Source organism: Aquarana catesbeiana, linkage group LG02, assembly GCF_042186555.1.
Source record: "Aquarana catesbeiana isolate 2022-GZ linkage group LG02, ASM4218655v1, whole genome shotgun sequence".
In the NCBI taxonomy this organism is placed as follows: domain Eukaryota; kingdom Metazoa; phylum Chordata; class Amphibia; order Anura; family Ranidae; genus Aquarana; species Aquarana catesbeiana.
This window is the reverse complement of record NC_133325.1, coordinates 571,466,033-571,484,920: the sequence shown is the minus strand read 5'-3', so window position 1 is coordinate 571,484,920 and position 18,888 is coordinate 571,466,033. Positions and strand designations below refer to the sequence as shown.

Below are 18,888 nucleotides of genomic sequence, written 5' to 3'. Positions count from 1 at the left end.
GAGATAAAGGCCTGGGTACTCCTCAAGTGGTTAAAGAAGACAATTAGTATAATACTGAGCTCTTGATTTAAATAACACTATAGGTTCACAAATTGTCTCTTAGTAGAACATTTTCCTAAAGTATAGGTCTAAGCATTACCCACATTTATTCCCAAACCGCCCTCCACCACTTTAGAGCATGTTGCAGCATTATTTTTTGGTTTTTAATTTGTGAAAAGCATCTATTACTCACTGCGACATAATGACTAGGCTTGTAAAACCATTGCAGGGGCAGCTGTGGAAAGCTCAGTTCCCACTGATGTAGCACGCCCTCAAAACTGCATCTTCCAAACCCTTTTCCCAAGAGACGCTTCCCATTTCCGTAATGTATAGGCAAGGCTCTTGGGAGCCAAAGCTGCATCGTTGTTTTGGTGGGAAAGAATTCAATGTATGCATGTTTCATTTTGCCTTGACATACACTTGGTTCTTCATAGGAATACCCATAGACAAAAGATGACGATGATGACCTTACATGTACGAGTCATTGACCTGGAACATGTGTGCAAATGTGATATTCTGGCTTTTCTGGCTTTTCTTACTGCATTCTTATTTTATTTTCAGAAAGCGGTCAGCACTGACAACTCCCATATTTCTTACAGTACAGGTTTTATTTAAGAAAGGCTCCTCAAGGCCCAAGCCTTTCTGTCAGACAGCCTGCTTTTATCTATGGGTGACCTTAGTGTTAGCACATTCTGTCCATTGAAGAAGATGTGCCCTTTCCACTTTATCTGTAGTCACACAAATCTGCCTTTATACCAATTAGCTATTAGTCAGCTGAAAGCAATCCAAAACACAGATCACTCTTCAGAGAGGAAAGCTAGCGTGAACAAGTCCTTAGAGATTCAGAAAGCATTAAAACCAGAGACAGCCAGGCATCTAGCATTTTCAAAATAAAAAGTAATTAATGCCACCTACCTGCAAGTTTCTTTGCAGGGCATCATAAAGTAGAAGTAAAGACCAAAAGCCCAAAAAGCATCCAGAAAGCAAGAGTAGTAGTGACACAGAATCCGCAGAATGGCATGCTCTGAAAAGTTTTATCAGCCTCTTATGCTATGCAGCTATGTATCACAGCAGCAGTGGGTAGATCAGAAGAAAATGTAAAAAAAAAAAAAAAAATGTATTGGTTTACTTAATGCAGGTAGGCAAAAAGTATTACTCATACTGTAGGTGTCAGTACATAAAGCGATGAGCTGGCAATGTACCTCTCGAATAGCTGGAGTATAGTCATATTTAGTAGTAGGTTAGAAATAAGATCTCTTTCAACAGGTTATGATGACCTTCATATAAAGTTAAAGTGAGACTAAACACATCAATTTAATTGTTTACCAAAACTGTTATATTCAAGGCATGCTTGTGAATGTTGTCAAGGCTGCTTATAAGCCAAACAAACTGTCAAGCCATCAAATAAGTGGTGTCATAAATGAAATGTGCAGCACCATGGCAACTTTAGATCAGAGACTAAAACCTCGTACACACGGTCCGATTGTTGGACGACCGAGCGTCTGATTTTTTTTTTTTTTTTGTCAAAAGGGCATGTGCAGGATTTTGTCTAGCATACTATCTGCAAATTGTCATTTGACAAACACGTAGTGACGTACTATTTCCTATTAGTAAAAATTTGCTGAGCGTTGATTCACGTTTTTTAGATTGTACAAAACAAATGCCTTTTAAAATACGTTTGGCATAACTACATCAATGTCATCAGCAAAGCAGCTTCATTATTATCCCATTAACCACTTGCCACCCACCGTCAAATGACGGTGGGGCGGTGCAGCTCTCGTTCTGGGTGGACTTCATATGACGGCACCCAGCAGTGTGCCCACCAGTCCCAAGAGTGAGTGCCCACCAGTGCCAAACAATGCCCACAAGTGTAAGCAATCAGTACCCATTAGTGATGTCAGTCAGTGATGGCTATCACTGCTGCCCATCAATGTCGTCTATCCATGCCCACCAGTGCCACATATCATATTTTTTTTTTTTTTTCTTCAATTTTCTATTTTTTTTTTTTTTTTTAAAGGAAAAAAAAAAAAAAAAAAAAAAAACAGAATTGATTAAATACCACCAAAAGAAAGCTCTATTTGTGTGAAGAAAATTATAAAAATTTCACATGGTTACAGTGTAGCATGACCGAGCAATTGTCAAAGTGTGACAGTGCTGAAAGCTGAAAAATGGCCTGGGGAGAAAGAAGGTGTAAGTGCCCTGTATTGAAGTAGTTAAAGGAGATAAGAAATATGACATTTAATCAATTGCCGCGTCACGAATGTTAATTCTAGATTATGAACAGTAGTTTACAAGACCGAACTCTTCCCAGTGGTTCCTTGATTCTGAGTATGCGTGGTTGTACTTTCGACTTTTGTGTGTCGGATTTGTGTACTGACCATCCGAAAATCAGACAAAAATTTGATAGCCTGCACATCCAGCTTTTGTCTGAAGTAAAAGTCAAATTGTCTGTCGAATGCGCCGTACTAACGATCCGAAAATCTGTAGACAGCTCGTCTTACGACTTTTCCCTTCTGACTTTCGTATCGTGTGTACAAGACCTAAGATGGCAGCCTCCTTGGCTGTAAAGGACAGGAGAGTTTCATTTTGGGGAAATGCTAAAACCTCTGTCAATTTTTTGTTGTTTGTTTCCTTGTCACAGAATTGCTGTCTGGGAAAAGGTAGACCCCCAAAAGGAAAGCGGTGGTAGATCTCTCTCACTGAGCCCTGCATAGAAGTAGAACCCGACAGGGGTTCTAACCCCTAACCACCCTATCCAAAACTAGAAAAAAAAAAAAAAAAAATTTAAGGAATATGGTAAACTATTACTACTATGACTGATTTACATCAGCGTTTCCCAACCGGGGTTCCACAGTGATCTACCTGTCAGTCACAGACAGTTGACAGGTAGATTGCATCCCCTTTCCCGACACGATAGGCAAGGAAGCGGCTGGAAAGCACTGGCTCTGGTGTGCTTTTCACCGCCTGTCCATCCCAGGTGCTTGTATGCAACATCACCTGGGATAGAAGAGAGGGGTGGAGAGGCTGACAGGGGAACAGCGCGCTACTAGAGGACTGAGAACACAGCCTCCTCTGCATAAGAAGGAAGTCCGTACAGTAGTGTGTCCAGCTGTGTCCCCTAAAATATAACCAGCAGTCTGTCCCATATAGTATGCCCAGCTGTGTCCCCCAAAATATGCCCTGCAGTCTGTCCCATATAGTATGCCCCGCTGTGTCCCACACAATGTACCCTGCAGTTTGTCCCATGTAGAGTGTCTAGTTGTGTCCACCAGTGTGCCCTGCAGTCTGTCCCAAGTAATGTGTCCATCCATTAATTGAACAAAAAAGTTTGAAATTAACAAATTTTGAACAATTTTTCTACTACTGTAGTGTATGGCCAGCATTAGAGCCCATTCAAAGGGCCATTCAGTTCAGATCCATCTGTCAGCATTACAATCAGATTATCGGACAAATTTTCAGCAGTTTTTTGTTGCATGCTAGTCTCATATCGAAAGTGAAGAGGTTATACCAGTGGTCATCAACCCTGTCCTCAGGGCCCACTAACAGGCCAGGTTTTATGTATTACCTTGGGGAGATGCAGACTAGAATACTGCAATCACTGAGCAGCAAATTATATCACCTGTGATGTATTTCAGTTATCTTGCAAACCTGGCCTGTTAGTGGGCCCTGAGGACAAGATTGATGACCACTGGGTTATACAACATATGAAAAATTCTCGTACGACGGAATTCAACTTTGAAGTGATGTAATGTGTTAAATTGTTTTGTATGTGGTCTTTGTTTCCGAGAATGCGTAGTCTTGCTCTTGCGATTTTTTTGTACTAATTAAAACGAAAATCGGACGTCGTGTTCACATACGACAAAAATTTTATAGCCTGCTCATCCAGTTTTTGTACTCTGAAAATTCAGAATCGGCTGTCGAAAGCATCATATTAACAATCCGGACGACATTTTACTTCCGATTTTCTGATCGTGTGCCTTTAGTCTATGAAGAGATGGGTGTAAACAAGCATACATCTGATTGCCTCTAAAACTATCTAGGTTCAAGGTGGGGGGGGGGGGGGGGGGGGAGGAGAGGCCTGCATTCTATTTCATATTTTTGGACCTAAACCTGATAGATCTGAAATAGTTAGATGTAAATGAATGCACGTGTAGCGCTGATGGAAGCAACACTTTCCAACAAGCGCGTTCAAGAGCAGTCGGTCATTAGATTGACTGCTCTTCAACAGTAATGACCACAGATGCATTGGAAGTCATCCAGTCCCAACTGAACTGGTCAAATTTCAATCAATCTATGGCTAGTCTTAAGGTGTGGGTAGAAAAAACAGACATGGATGTTATAAAAGTGACTGCTCCCGAATCCCTTGCTGATTGGAACAGCCATGGCCCGTGTGCAAGGGGCCTAAAATTTCCACATTGTACAGCTTGGAGGTAGTATCCAAAAGTCTGCTCACTGTCTCATAGGCCAAATAAATGATTTACCTATTAACTGAGTCCAATGTGTGCAGACAGGTGAGATGAATAGACCCTAGTTACTCTTTACTTTCAGGACTTGTACGGCAAGCAAAACACCAAAATGAGTCAACCTGGTGATAAAGCAAATTAATATTGCAAGAAAAAAAAAAAACCTTAGATCTGAGCCTTTAAGTACAGAATCCTTTTTGTTGAGGGTAGAGTTTTGAACGAGTTTACGAGATATAATACTTCTCCGAATTTTCAGTTTGTAGCAAGAATTTAAACCAGCCATTAACAATCTTGTGTTTTGCACCAGACTCTTTCAGGTTTTTACTTTGGTTTGTGTGCCTCCGGAGAAGATTCTTTTCATTTTAGAAGACAGAAAGGGAGGTATATCCCTGACAAAGTATAACAAAGCTTTTTCCTAGCGATACAGTAAAACATTGCTTACGTCATTAACAGAGACCAGGTAATAATAATACTAACTACAAGGTGTTGAGGATAAGGTCACCTCCAATCCTGGAACGTATTTACTATTGGGTAACTGACAGACCTCCTTTCCATTGCATTACCATCGTAGCAGCTCACATCTTTGTGACAACAATCCTAACACCCTGTTACAAATTATATATATGTATTGGAGAGAAAAGCTTCATTTTAAAAATAGGACATTAATGCAAAAAACAACCTGATACATCCACATGCTGCTCCTAGAGCAGTGGTCCCTAACCTGGGATACACAAAAAAAATATAAAATAAATAATGGTGGAAAGGCAGTGGTGTACTTATTACTGTAAACAGTGGGGTTTGGTTGCTAAGCAGCATTAGACAGCCACCAACAGAGGCCTCTACTAGCAGGAGGAGTGGAGTGATCGGACGCCAACCTCACCCTTTCTTAAAGTGGAGGTGAACGCAAAAAATTTAAAAAACAGCAAACGGTAGGCTCTTTATTGCAGAAAAGACATGCAATGTCTGTTTTGCAACACAATAAACTTAGCTGCCTGTTCACAATCCTCCTCAGAAATGTAAATGAAGCTGTGCACCTGCAATATGTGAACTGCAACCTGCATAGGTGTAAATCAGGCCTTAAGTGGAACTAAATCCATTGATTAAAGCCAGATTCAGACCTATGCAGGTTGCAGTTTGCATATTCCAGGTGCATTTTGCGTTTTTCAAAAAACGCTTTTGATCCATTGAAGTCTATGGAACCAAAAACAAATCCCTGGCCCTTTCCATAAAATGCACAGATGTGAACTACATCCATAGGAAACCATGTTACATTGACTGTAGTGTGTTGCTGCAAAGCTGAAAACCCACAAAAAAAAAAAAAAAAAAAATGCATAGGTGTGAACCAAGGCCTTAATAGTTTCCCAGTTACATTCAAGGCATTGCTCTGGTGATAACTGTCACAAATGTCAGTGTGATTAGATCAGCTACCAACTGACCTTTCAGGTCCTCAAACGTCTGGCGTCCTAGCTGATTACATGTGCAGCACTATGGCAACTGTAATTCTAAACAGAGGCTAAAACGGCATATTCCTTGGCTGTAGAGAATTAAGGGGGGTTAGTTGTGATTTAAATCAAACTAAAGTCACAGATACTTCCCTCTATTCCAACAGTCCAATGCCCGTGAGATCCCTTGCCAACATCTTCTCACCGGCTTCTTCCAGATGCCGGTCTTCCGCCATCTTGATTGGCCAGCACAGAGAATGATGCAACTCCCGTGCAGGAGTGCAGTCATCCTGGCACACAAGGGAGTGTTGCATGTCTCTTCTGCAATAGAAAGACCTGCCTGCTCCCAATTATTAACTTTTTGAATTCAGATTTATTTTTAAGTTCCACTGCCTGTAATCACAGCATGCCACCTACTCTTGCAGATGCCCACCTCATCCCTTAAAAGGGGTTGTAAACAAACATGTCATACTTCCCTCCACTGTGCAGTTTGTTTCGCACACACAGTGGCCCCAATCATCCTCTTCTAGGGTCCCTCAGAGGCGCTCCCAGCTCCTCTCCGCATCGAGCGTCCACGTTGGAGAAGCGCTCTCATTGGTGGACATACGTGCAGGCGCGCTCCCGAGTCCCGCATCCGTGTCCATTCACACAGAATGCAGGACTCAGCCCAGTTCCCCCAGCGCCGTGTCATTGGATTTGATTGACAGCAGCGGGAGCCAATGGCTGCGTTACTATAAATCTATCCAATCAGGACATGAGACACCAGCTAGAGCTGATGTGCTCGTTCCTGGCCGGAGAAGGATCAGGTAAGTAAAACTGGGGCTCGGGGGGGCTGCAGCACCACAGAATGTTTTTTTTACCTTAATGCATAGAATGCATTAAGGTGAAAAACCATGAGGGTTTACAACCCCTTTAAGTCCGTAAAGCAGCCCATCCGGTTGCCAGGGTCACACTGTGCACTGCAGCACGCTATACAATAACCCGACACACTGCAGAACCGGTGGGGGGGGGCTCAGGGAAATGGTCCTTCTGGTGTCCAAGTGACCACTGATACACTACAGTGTGACCACTGCACTGTCACATCATTCTGCCCAGTGTTTGCCAAAGCCAGGCGCCCCCCCCCCCCCCCCCCCCCCCCAAAAAAAAGCACCCGCCAGTTGCCCATTGCACTCAAAGCCCTGGTTCACACTGCCACGACTTGTCATGCGGCTTGAGAATCGCATAACAAGTCACGCCCCATTAGCACCAATGGAACCGTTCTTATAGGAGTGACTTTAGTAGCTCTGACTTAGAAAAAGGTTCCTGCACTACTTTTGGTGCCACTTCAATACAACTTGCATTGACTTCTGTTAAAAGAAGTGGTATGCGAGCTGTGATGAAGTCACGCCAGCATGACGGATTTGAAGTCACGGCAGTGTAAAGTCTAGGAGACAGCCTGGAGGCTACAGAGTAGCTGACAGGGAGAGAAGCTAAGTTAGACAGAGGGGTTGAAAACTGAAGAGTGCAAAATATGGTGCAGCTGTGCAGGGTAACCAGCCTCTAACTTTAGCTTGTTCAATTAAGCTTGGCCATACATGGATAGAAAAGTGTTAGAAACAGCATTCGATATGTTTGATCGTTTAACTTTCAAAACTTTAGTGGGTTAATTTCAATTATTGAAATGCAAATTTCATGGCAAAAAAAAAAAAAAAAAAAACACAGCGGTCATATCGGATTTTTTTTTTAGCCTAAACGATTTTTTTTTTTTTTAAACATTAGTAGTGGACTCGATCGAAAACAGTTAAAAAAAAAAAAAAAAAAATCAACAGTGCGAGTGTTAAAATGTAATCCCGGATCATGTAATTGATCGCCGAAAAATGTACCGTTTTTGTTATTAGCTATTGATAATATGTTGAAAATCGTCTAAACAATGATAGGGATATTCAATGCACGTTCGACAGATCGTTAGAAACCTGACCGTTTTTTCTAATGATTTTTTATCCGCGCATGGGCAGCTTAAGACCAAAAAAAAAAAACCTGGAAGCCAATTGGTGGCGCTGCACCAGATTTTGCAATTTCCAGTTTTATTAAAGTGGAAGTCCAGTCAAAAATGATTTTTTTATTATTATTATTATTATTATTATATGTAAAATATCTTTAAGGCCTCGAAGTCCAGTCAAAAATGATTTTTTTATTATTATTATTATTATTATTATATGTAAAATATCTTTAAGGCCTCATTCACACGAGGCGGATTCTGCTTCCACGGACTCCGCCTCGGTCCGCCAGCTCAGCGGGAGATCTCTCCGTTGATCTCCACTGAGCCGGCGGATGACAGGTCCCTCTCTGCTCACTGAGCAGGGAGGGGCTTGTCAGGCACCGCTGCTGCCTATGGAGGGATCGGATGAAAACGGACAGCATGTCCATTTTCATCAGATCTCACCCGATCCGCCAGCGACGGATCCGGACGTTGGGCCATCTGCCTGCTTTTTGTGGATCGGACCGGGTCGGATGTCAGTGGACATGTCTCCGCTGACATCCGTCGCTCCATAGGCCAACATGGAGCGCCCGTTCAGGTCCGATCGTGTGACAGGGTCCTAACATTATTCATTTTCTGTATAGCTGATTGTGTCACTTAGAAAGTCTAATCAAAGCCAGACAATCAGCTTCTTCCTGTTCTTCAGGGAGAGAGAGAACTCTGGAAGTATGTTCTGTTTGTTAGAAACTGTAATAGATTACAATGCAACATGCTGCAGATTTTCTACAGTGTACAACCACATGGTTGTTTCTTCATGGCACTGTGATGGCATGGTGTAGCACACGCCCAGCTGAGGGAGCTACATGTGAGTACGTTAGCTACAAATAAGTTTAAGGCTCCGTTTCCACTAGTGCGACTTGTCATGCGACTTTGGACACAAAGTCGCATGGCAAGTCACAGCCTATTGATTTCAATGGCAACCGTTCCCATCTATGCGACTTTGAAAAGGTGCCTGCACTACTTTGATGCAACTTTGATCCAGAGTGTAAAGTTGGATCAAAGCTGCACTCAAAGTCACACAGCTTTGGAGTCGCTCTAGTGAAAACATATCATAAGGCTAGAGTGCGACTTTGGAGTGTGACTGATGCAACTTTACATTCTCTGGATCAAAGTCGCATCAAAGCATTGCAGGTACCTTTTCAAAGTCACTGATTTTCAAAGTCGCATGACAAGTCACGTTACCACTACTGCGACCACAAAGTTTCACGATTTAGAGTGCGACTGAGTGCAGCTTTGATCCAACTTTACACTTTCTGGATCAAAGTCGCTCGCATCAAAGCATTGCAGGTTCCTTTTCAAAGTCGCATAGATGGAAACAGGTGCCCCCACCCCCGTGTCCAGCTCCCTTCCCCTGTGCACAGCTATACTGTATATGTGCACTGCACCTCCCATCCCCCTGTGTGGATGGAGCTTTTTATTTCTTAATTTTTTCATGTATTAGGATGTACAGTGAAAGAACACTGGGTGGTAACCTATGATCAGATCCTCTATACGCCCACTGGCTACACAGTAACAGGGTCCCTCCCAGGAAGTGATGTCACTAGCTTTTAGTAACCACACCCACTGGCTAATGATCCTATTATTGGGTAATTTATTTACAAGTACAACATATACATTTAAAATAACAGCAATTATTTTCAATTACTTGCAGATACCGATTTTTTTTTTTTTTAAAGTCATGTGACAGTGGCACATATGTCAGTAGTATTTTTATTTTATATATTTTTTACAATCTTATCATTTTTCTTGTTTTTTTTTTTTACAGTGTTTTTTTTTATTTTTTACAATTTAACTTTAAAATATTTATTACAATTTTTTTTTTTTTTTAATTATTGGGGCTTTGGTGCGATGATAGATAGATGGAGCTCAATGAGTTTCTGGACTGCTGACAGACCCTTAGGTCTTTCATGCAGTGCTGCACTGACGTTTCCGGATTCTGAGTAATGGGGAAAGCAAAAGAATTGTCAAAGGAGGTAGTTGAACTGTATAAAACCAGAAAGTGATATAAAAAGATATCCAAGGAATAGAGAATGCGAATCAGCAGTGTTCAAACTCTAATCGAGAAGTGGAAAACGAGGGGTTCTGTTGAAACCAAACCACGGTCAGGTAGACCAACTAAAATCTGAGCCGCAACTGCCAGGAAAATTGTTTGGGATGCAAAGAAAAACCCACAAATAACTTCAAGTGAAATACAGGACTCTCTGAAAACATGTGTTGTGGCTGTTTCAAGATGCACAATAAGGAGGCACTTGAAGAAAGATGGACTGCATGGTCGAGTCACCAGAAGAAAGCCATTACTACGCAAAGGCCACAGATTATCCAGCTTACAATACGCCAAACAGCACAGAGACAAGCCTCAAACCTTATGGAACAAAGTCATTTGGAGTGATGAGACCAAAATTGAACTTTTTTGGCGACAACCATAAACGCTACATTTGGAGAGAAGTCAACAAGGCCTATGATGAAAGGATGAAAGGTAAACCATTCCTACTGGTGAAACAGTTGTGTAAGCTACAAAGACACAGGAAATTTGGTCAAAATTGTTGGCAAGATGAATGCAGTATGTTATCAAAAAATACTGGAGGAACATTTGCATTCATCAGCCAGGAAGCTGCTCATGGGATGTACTTGGACATTCCAACATGACCATGATCCAAAACACAAGGCCAAGTTGAACTGTCATTGGCTACAGCAGAATAAAGTGAAGGTTCTGGAGAGGCCATCTGATTCTCCTGACCTCAATATCATTGAGCCACTCTGGGGACATCTCAAACTTGCAGTTCATGCAAGACAGCCCAAGAATTTACAGGAACTGGAGGCTTTTTACCAAGAGGAATGGGCAGCTTTACCATCTGAGAAGATAAAGAGCCTCATCCACAAAATCAAGCTGTCATTGATGTTAAAAAGGGCAATACACGGTATTAAGAACTGGGGTATGTAAACTTTTGATCAGGGTAATTTGGCTAGTTTCTGTTGTCATTACGATTTAAAAAGAGTAAACACAGTTGATTGATAATAAATGGCTTCAGCCAAACACTAACCATGAGTGAAAAAAGTTTGTGTTATCATTCAAATTCTCTGAAAAATGGCCAAGAAATCAAAAATTCTGCCCGGGTATGTAAACTTATGAGCACAATTGTATGTGCATATGCGGGGTGAGGAAAGCCCCGACAGCAAATGGATGGCCCAGTACAACGACAGCTTCCTGGCGGGAGGGTTCACTAGGATCTGAACGCACCTGCCCTCATCCCTAACGATCATAATGATTGCCGTCACCTGAACGCAGGTCTTTGGGAAGCATTTGTAACCATCCAATGACATGTAAAGCCATAGGGTGCTTCTTGTTATTTCCTCCATTCATCCTACAGAGAGTATGGGGCCCAGTGTGAAGGCAGCAAAGTGAGGGGGGCTACATATGGGCACATCACACAGCAGATGCTGAAACTTCATTAGCGGAATCCAAAACACAACAAACACAAGATGACTGGCTTGTGCCTTGGCACTGAAGGCAGGCTGAGCCCAGAGGCAGGCCAGGGAAGAGCCAAGGAGGAGGAGGAGGCCTCCTCTAATCTCTCCAGACAACATCAACAATGATGCCAGCTATGTGCTCCCCTCCTATGTGCCCACCATCCCTCCTGGCTAACCCAACTTTCACCAAACCAGCAAGCAGATCCTGGCAACAGGGTCAGTCCATCAGCTTCTGCAGGGGGGGGGGGGGGTGCGTGCAATGACTGCGAGCCTATCGCTTAATGGGGACCCCTGCCTTCCCCCCCCCCCCATTTTCCTTATTACTAACCTCTTCCACAGAGAACTTTCCAGATGCAGCTTGTGAATGGCCGGGCTGTCCTCGGATTGTCGGTTGGCTCCTGTCCTCAGCACAGACTGCTTGTCTTCCTGAAGTCCCCCGTGCTGTGTGGAGTTGGTGTCACTGCTCATCACGCTGCATCTTATTGAAGAATGTGTTGAGTTGCTGAGGAGGGTGTGGAGAGGAGGAGAGGGAAGGCTGGGGAAGCTGCATTCAGGAAATCCCCTTATCTCCCCAGCACTGTGTGGGATTGAGGAGAGTACAGGAGGTGCTGGGTGAGATCCTGGAGGGGGAGGATCCGGCTTCAGGGGCAGTGTATAATGAGGAGGAGGGGCACAAGGAGCATCTTGGGAAGGGGAGGCATATTTCTTTTCCTGCTCCCTCAAGGGATACTCAGAGTCAGACACATAGTAGAGCAGGAGGAGGGAGCTGAGTGCTGTGGATGGAGCTGCTCGATGCAAGCCTGACAACTTAGGGAGAGGAGATGAGGGGCTTAGCTGATGACAACTCATTGGAACCAATCACACTCCACTTTACTGAAAGGGGTTGTAAAGGTTTCATTATTTTTTGTTTTTTTAACCACTTTAATACCGGGCCAATTCTGACATTTCTCTCCTACATGTAAAAATCATCATTTTTTTGCTAGAAAATTACATAGAACCCCCAAACAGTATATATGTTTTTTTAGCAAAGACCCTAGAGAATACAATGGCGGTTGTTGCAACTTTTTATCTCACACAGTATTTGCGCAGGAATTTTTCTAACGCGTTTTTTTTTGGAAAAAAACAGTTTTGTGTTTAAAAAAAAAAAAACAAAACAAAACAGTAAAGTTAGCCCAATTTTTTGCATTTTGTGAAAGATGAAGTTACGCCGAGTAAATAAATACCTAACATGTCACGCTTCAAAATTGCACACGCTCGTGGAATGGCGCCAATGTTCGGTACTTAAAAATCCCCATAGGCGACGCTTGAAATTTTTTTACTGGTTACATGTTTTGAGTTACAGAGGAGGTCTAGGGCCAAAATTATTGCTATCGCTCCAACGTTCGCGGCGATACCTCACATGTATGGTTTGAACACCGTTTTCATATGTGGGCGGGACTTACGTAGACGTTCACTTCTGCGTGCGAGCACACGGGGACAGCGGCGCTTTAAAAACATTTTTTTTTTTTTTTTATTGTTAATTATATATATATATTTTTTTTTATTTTGACACTTTTTTGAAAAAAAAAATTGATCACTTTTATTCCTATTACAAGGAATGTAAACATCCCTTGTAATAGCAATATAAAATGACAGGTCCTCTTAATAGTGAGATATGGGGTCAATAAGACCCCATATCTCACCACTAGGCTGGGAAGCCTGAAATAAAAAATAAAACGATCGCCGCTTCCCAGCCGAAACGGCGCCGTTTTTTTGAATGGAGAGGCCGGGCGTGACGTCATAACATCGCGCCCGGCCTCCGACAATCATAGAGACTCCGGGGACCATCTGGTCCGCCGGAAATCTCTACGATCTACATCCGGCGCCAGCGGATCCACTCTCCGCCTCCCTGATCGTAACGGTGAGTCGGAGCAAGCACCGGAGGGCGGCGGGAGGGGGGGGACGTCCCCTCTCACCTCCCATAGGAACGATCAAGCGGCGGAACGGCCGCTATGATCGTTCCTATGGTGTAGAGATTCGCCGGCTGAAACCGGCAATATCTGAATGATGTCTGTAACTACAGGCATCGTTCAGATATACCCGCCCAAAGCCCAGGACGTCATATGACGTCCGTGGGCTGGAAGTGGTTAAATAACAAACATGTCATACTTCCCACCACTGTACAGTTCGTTTTGCACAGAGTGGCCCCAAACCTCATCTTCTGGGGTCCCTCATCGGCTGTCTCGGCTCCTCCCCGCAAGAGCTAACCCCCTCTGGGAAGCGCTCTCCCAAGGGGGTTAGCTTGCGGGCGCGATCCCGTGTGATACAGTTGGGGGCCATAGCCGCCGACTGTATCACTCGGCCCCGCCCCCAAGCGCGCCGCGTCATTGATTTGATTGACAGCAGCGGGAGCCAATGGCTGCGCAGCTATCAATCATCCAGTGAAGAGCCCACAAGAGCTGGGTTAAAGCAACGTGGGATCGTGTCCATAGAGATTTGGGGCTCAGGTAAGTAAAACGGGGGCCGGAGAGTGCGAGGTGTTTTTTTACCTTAATGTATAGGATGCATTAGACCCCTTTCACACTGGGGCGGTTTGCAGGCGCTATTGCGCTAGCAATAGCGCCTCCAAACTGACCCGAAACAGCCGCTGCTGTGTCTCCAGTGTGAAAGCCCCGAGGGCTTTCACACTGGAGTGGTGCGCTGGCAGGATGGGAAAAAATTCCTGCTAGCAGCATCTTCGGAGCGGTGTATAAAAAGGCTGATTCTTGTCTTCTTTGATCCTCCCCTTCTTCCACTGTCCGTTAATCATTTCCTGATAGCACAGAGTCTATGGAGTCAAGCTGCACATGCTCAGTTTGGTGTATATTGCTAGAGAGTAAGGATGAGCTCAGGCGTGTTGGCAAACAGCACCTGCAGAGCCCACCAGATAGTCGGCACTGTGGAGTGCTAATCACAAGCAGTGAGACATTTCCCGATGCGCGGCTGCAGAGAAATGTCTCACTGCTCGTGATTAGCGCTCCACAGTGCCGACTTCCTGGTGGGCTCTGCAGGTCCTGTTTGCGAACATGCCTGAGCTCATCCTTACTAGAGAGGTTTTATTTTTTCTCTTGGGAGGATGCATGTGATGAGCACAGAGCCAATCGGCACTGTCCAGACAGAGGGTCAGGGGTCCTGCAGTCTCATAGGTCAGTCAGAAAACTCCTACAAGCTTTAACCACTTCCGCCCTGAAAGAATTTACCCCCTTCCTGACCAGAGCACTTTTTGCGATTCGGCACTGCGTTGCTTTAATTGACAATTGCGCGGTCGTGCGACGGGGCTCCCAAACAAAATTGACGTCCTTTTTTCCCCACAAATAGAGCTTTCTTTTGGTGGTATTTGATCACCTCTGTGGTTTTTTTTTTTTGCGCTATAAGCAAAAAAATAGCGTCAATTTTGAAAAAAAAAAAGCATTATTTTTAAATAAATATCCCAAAAAAATATTTTAAAAAACATTTTTTTTCCTCAGTTTAGGCCGATACGTATTCTTCTACATATCGTTGGTAAAAAAAATTGCAATAAGTGTTTATTGATTGGTTTGCGCAAAAATTATAGCGTTTACAAAATAAGGGATAGTTTTATGGCATTTTTATTATTAATTTTTTTTTTTTTTACTAGTAATGGCGGCGATCAGCAATTTTTATCGTGACTGCGACATTATGGCGGACACATCAGACATTTCTGACACATTTTTGGGACCATTGTCATTTATACAGCAATCAGTGCTATACAAATGCACTGATTCCTGTGTAAATGACACTGGCAGTGAAGGGGTTAACCACTAGTGGGCTAGGGAGGGGTTAAGTGTGTCCTACGGAGTGATTCAAACTGTGGGGGGACGTGGCTACGTGTGACACGTCACTGATCTCTGCTCCTGATCACAGAGAGCAGAGATCAGTGACACTGTCACTAGGCAGAACAGGGAGATGCTTGTTTACATTAGCATCTCCCCGTTCGTCCTCTCCGTGAAACGATCGGGGGTATCCCCGCGGCGATCGAGTCCGTGGGACCCGCGACCCTACTCACAGAGCTCCCGGCCGGCGCGCACGCAATGGCATGGCGGCAAATTTAAAGGGACGTACAGGTACGCCCATTTGCCCAGCCATGCCATTCTGCTGACGTACGTCGGCGTGCGCCGGTCGGGAAGGGGTTAACCAGTGCTTAGCTGCACACTGATAGACGTCGGGGAAGTTATTTACTAAAGGCAAATCCACTTTGCACTGCAAGTGCACTTGGTAGTTCAGTCGCTGTAGATCTGAGGGGGACAGGCAAGGAAAATAAAAAAACAGCATTTTGCTTGTACATGATTGGATTATAAAATCAGCAGAGCTTCCCCTCAGATCTACAGCAACTGCACTTCAAAGTGCACTTGTAGTGCAAAGTGGATTTGCCTTTAGTAAATCAACCCCACAAGACTGGACTAACTGCTGATGAGAAAAGGTATTTAGCAGGTTATATTTACTAAAATAATTGCATTTCCATGTTTTGTGTACTGTGGGAGACCAGATATAGTGAATGCTGGGTCCTGGGTTTAGTAATACTTTAGAAGGATTGTAAAGGCAGAGGGTTTTTTTTATTTTAAAGCAGTGTTCCGTGTTTTAAACAATTAAAAGCCAGCAGCTACACATACTGCAGCTGCTGGCTTTTAACAATAGGACACTTACCTGTCCTGGAGTCCAGCGATGTCAGCACCGCAGCTGATGTTTCCATCAGCTGTCGGGTGCTGCCGCCGCCACCATTGCGGGTAAGGGTACCCAGCAGTGTAGCCTTACAGCTTCACGCCAGGAACCCTACTGTGCATGCGTGAGGCCCCGCTCCTCTCTCCTACTGGCATGGCGACAGGGAGAGGAGGAGGGAGCCCCGCGGTGATGTCACGGGCCACGGCCCGGACTCCCGGAAGAGGGAACAGGAAACCTGTCAAAGACAGGTACCCTGTCCCCCCTCCCTCCCGAAAGGTGCCAATTGTGGCATCGGAGGGGGAGAGGGGACACTTTTGGGTGGAACTCCGCTTTAATGCATTCTATGCATAGTTACATAGTTAGGTTGAAAAAAGAAACAAGTCCATCAAGTTCAACCAAGAGAAAAAAAAAATACAATCCCATATACACACACCTATACCCACAGTTGATCCAAAAGGAAGGCGAAAAAAAATTCCTTCCTGATCCCCCGAGAGGCAATCGGATATTCCCTGGATCAACTTTACCTATAAATGTCAGTACCCGGTTATATTATGTATATTTAGGAAAGAATCCAGGCCTTTTTTAAAGCAATCTAGTGAGCTGGCCAGAACCACCTCTGGATTGAGTCTTTTCCACATTTTCACAGCTCTTACTGTGAAGAAACCTTTCCGTATTTGGAGGTGAAATCTTTTTTCCTCTAGACGTAGAGTGCCCCCTTGTCCATCTGTGATGGACTTCAAGTGAACAAATCAACACCAAGTTCACTATATGGACCACTTATGTATTTGTACATGTTGATCATATCCCCCTTAATCTCCTCTTCTCAAGAGAGAATACATTCAATTCCTCTCATCTTTCCTCATAGCTAAACTCCTCCATGCCTCTTATCAGTTTCGTTGCCCTTCTTTGCACTTTCTTCAGTTCCCCGGTATCCTTTTTGAGAACTGGTGCCCAAAACTGAACTGCATATTCCAGATGAGGTCTTACTAATGATTTGTACAGGGGCATTAGGATCAAAAACCTTGTGTGTAGCAGCCTCCCCAGCACCCCCTAATTACTTACCTGAGCCCCATCTCTCTCCAGCGATGTCCACCAGTGTCTAAGCCGTCCAGGACACTCCTCCTGATTGGCTGAGACACAGCAGCGGAGCCATTGGCTCCAAAGTCAGTGAGCCAATCAGGAGAGAGAGGGGCAGGGCTGTTTGCATGGACACACAGAGTTGTGACTCGGCTCCAGTGTCCCCATAGGAAGCTGCTTGCTGTGGCTGCACTTGATAGAAGGGAATGGCTAGGAGCACAGATGAGGGACCCAAGAAGAGGAGGATACGGGCTGCTCTGTGCCAAACAAACTGCACAGAGGAGGTAAGTATGACATGTTTGTAATTTTTTTTTTTTTTTAAACGAGACTTTCACTTTAACCAATTGCCTACTGAGCACTTTCACCCCCTTCCTGCCCAGGCCAATTTTCAGCTTTAAGCGCTGTAAAGAGGAGCTTCAGTCATATTTCTGTAAATTAATAGCAGCTAAAAAAACTGCTGACATTTAATAAACAGACACTCGTCAGTCCCAGGATCCAGGGCTGTGCTCACCCAAGCTCTTTTTTTTCACAGGTCTTCGGTCTCTGGAATCTTAACTGAGGGCACCCAGCTGTGACAGCTTCGGGGCTTCACAGCCAGCTGCCCACTGTGCATGCGTGAGCCACTCTTTGTGTATGGTCCTGCAGTCTTCTGGGATCTGTGATGTGTCCTAGTAGACTGCGGGGAGAGGGAGAAAAGAAGTGGAGGAGTATTGCATTGGCTGAAGTTCCGCTTTAAGCCAAGCCATGCATGGATAAAAATTTGGCCGGTTCAGTGTATTTTGATCCATGTGCCACATACCTGATTGTGGAGACGAGATGACTGGAGACGAGGGTGGCCTCTTGTGCAGTTCCCATCTGAGCACCCCTCGTAGTGGAGACAGGCACTGCTAGGGCAGTGAAAGGGTACAAATGCTAAGAAGCTGTTGTAGTGAGCTGAAGCTTGGAAATACAGGAGTCCTTCCAGTGGTAGTATTGAGTCTAGTTACAAGCCTTGTTCAGAGGCAGACGGGTTCGGGGTCAGGATCAAGTCCAAGGTCAGAAACAGGCTAAAGTCGGTAATGTGCTGGCAGTGAGGTACCAAGTCAGGGGGTGGAGATGTAGCCAGAAGTCCAGGCTGAGGTTGATAACACAAGCGAGCAGCAGACATAAGGCTGGATTCACACCAATGCATTTTTAGTGCTTTTTGCATTTTGCAGATTTGCACTACAGTTCATTCAACATGGTTTCCTATGGAACACATTCTGTAGTGCAAATCTGCAAAAAGCAGAAAAAATGCATAAGTGTGAATCCAGCCTTACAGGCAGGGGTGATCAAAGAGAGATGTCAGAGGTAACAAGCAGATGGCCCCTACCCCCACCTATAACTGCCCTACACAGCATGGAGCACATGGAAGGGCAACGCATGAAAGACAAAACCAGAGAAAATTCCCAGCTCAACTCACCAACCTGTCTGCTTACCAACCAAATTAACCCTGTCCAACAGTACACGTTTGCAAACGCATGCGTAAGCTGCAAGGCCCCTTCATGGCACCCTGTATTACTTGCAGTCCTAACCCCTATAAATTTATGAGAAGCTCCACAGTGGGAGCACATGCATTCTAATGGATAGATAAGTTTACGCATGCGTTTGCGAATGTGTGCTAACTAAACCCTTGTTTTTAATGCATACTCTTGGGCAAGTTAATTCG

At 44.3% G+C, this 18,888-nt stretch overlaps 1 protein-coding gene across 1 annotated transcript in view; it reads right to left on the bottom strand.

The window, feature by feature from the left end:
- CUEDC1 (CUE domain containing 1) overlaps window positions 1-12,187 on the bottom strand; it is a 193,676-nt gene extending 181,489 nt beyond the window's left edge. Inside the window, exon 1 of the mRNA XM_073616092.1 lies at window positions 11,758-12,187. The gene's annotated coding sequence lies outside the window, so the exon portion shown is untranslated. The remainder of the gene's footprint in view (window positions 1-11,757) is intronic.
- Between the last annotated feature and the right edge of the window lie 6,701 nt (window positions 12,188-18,888).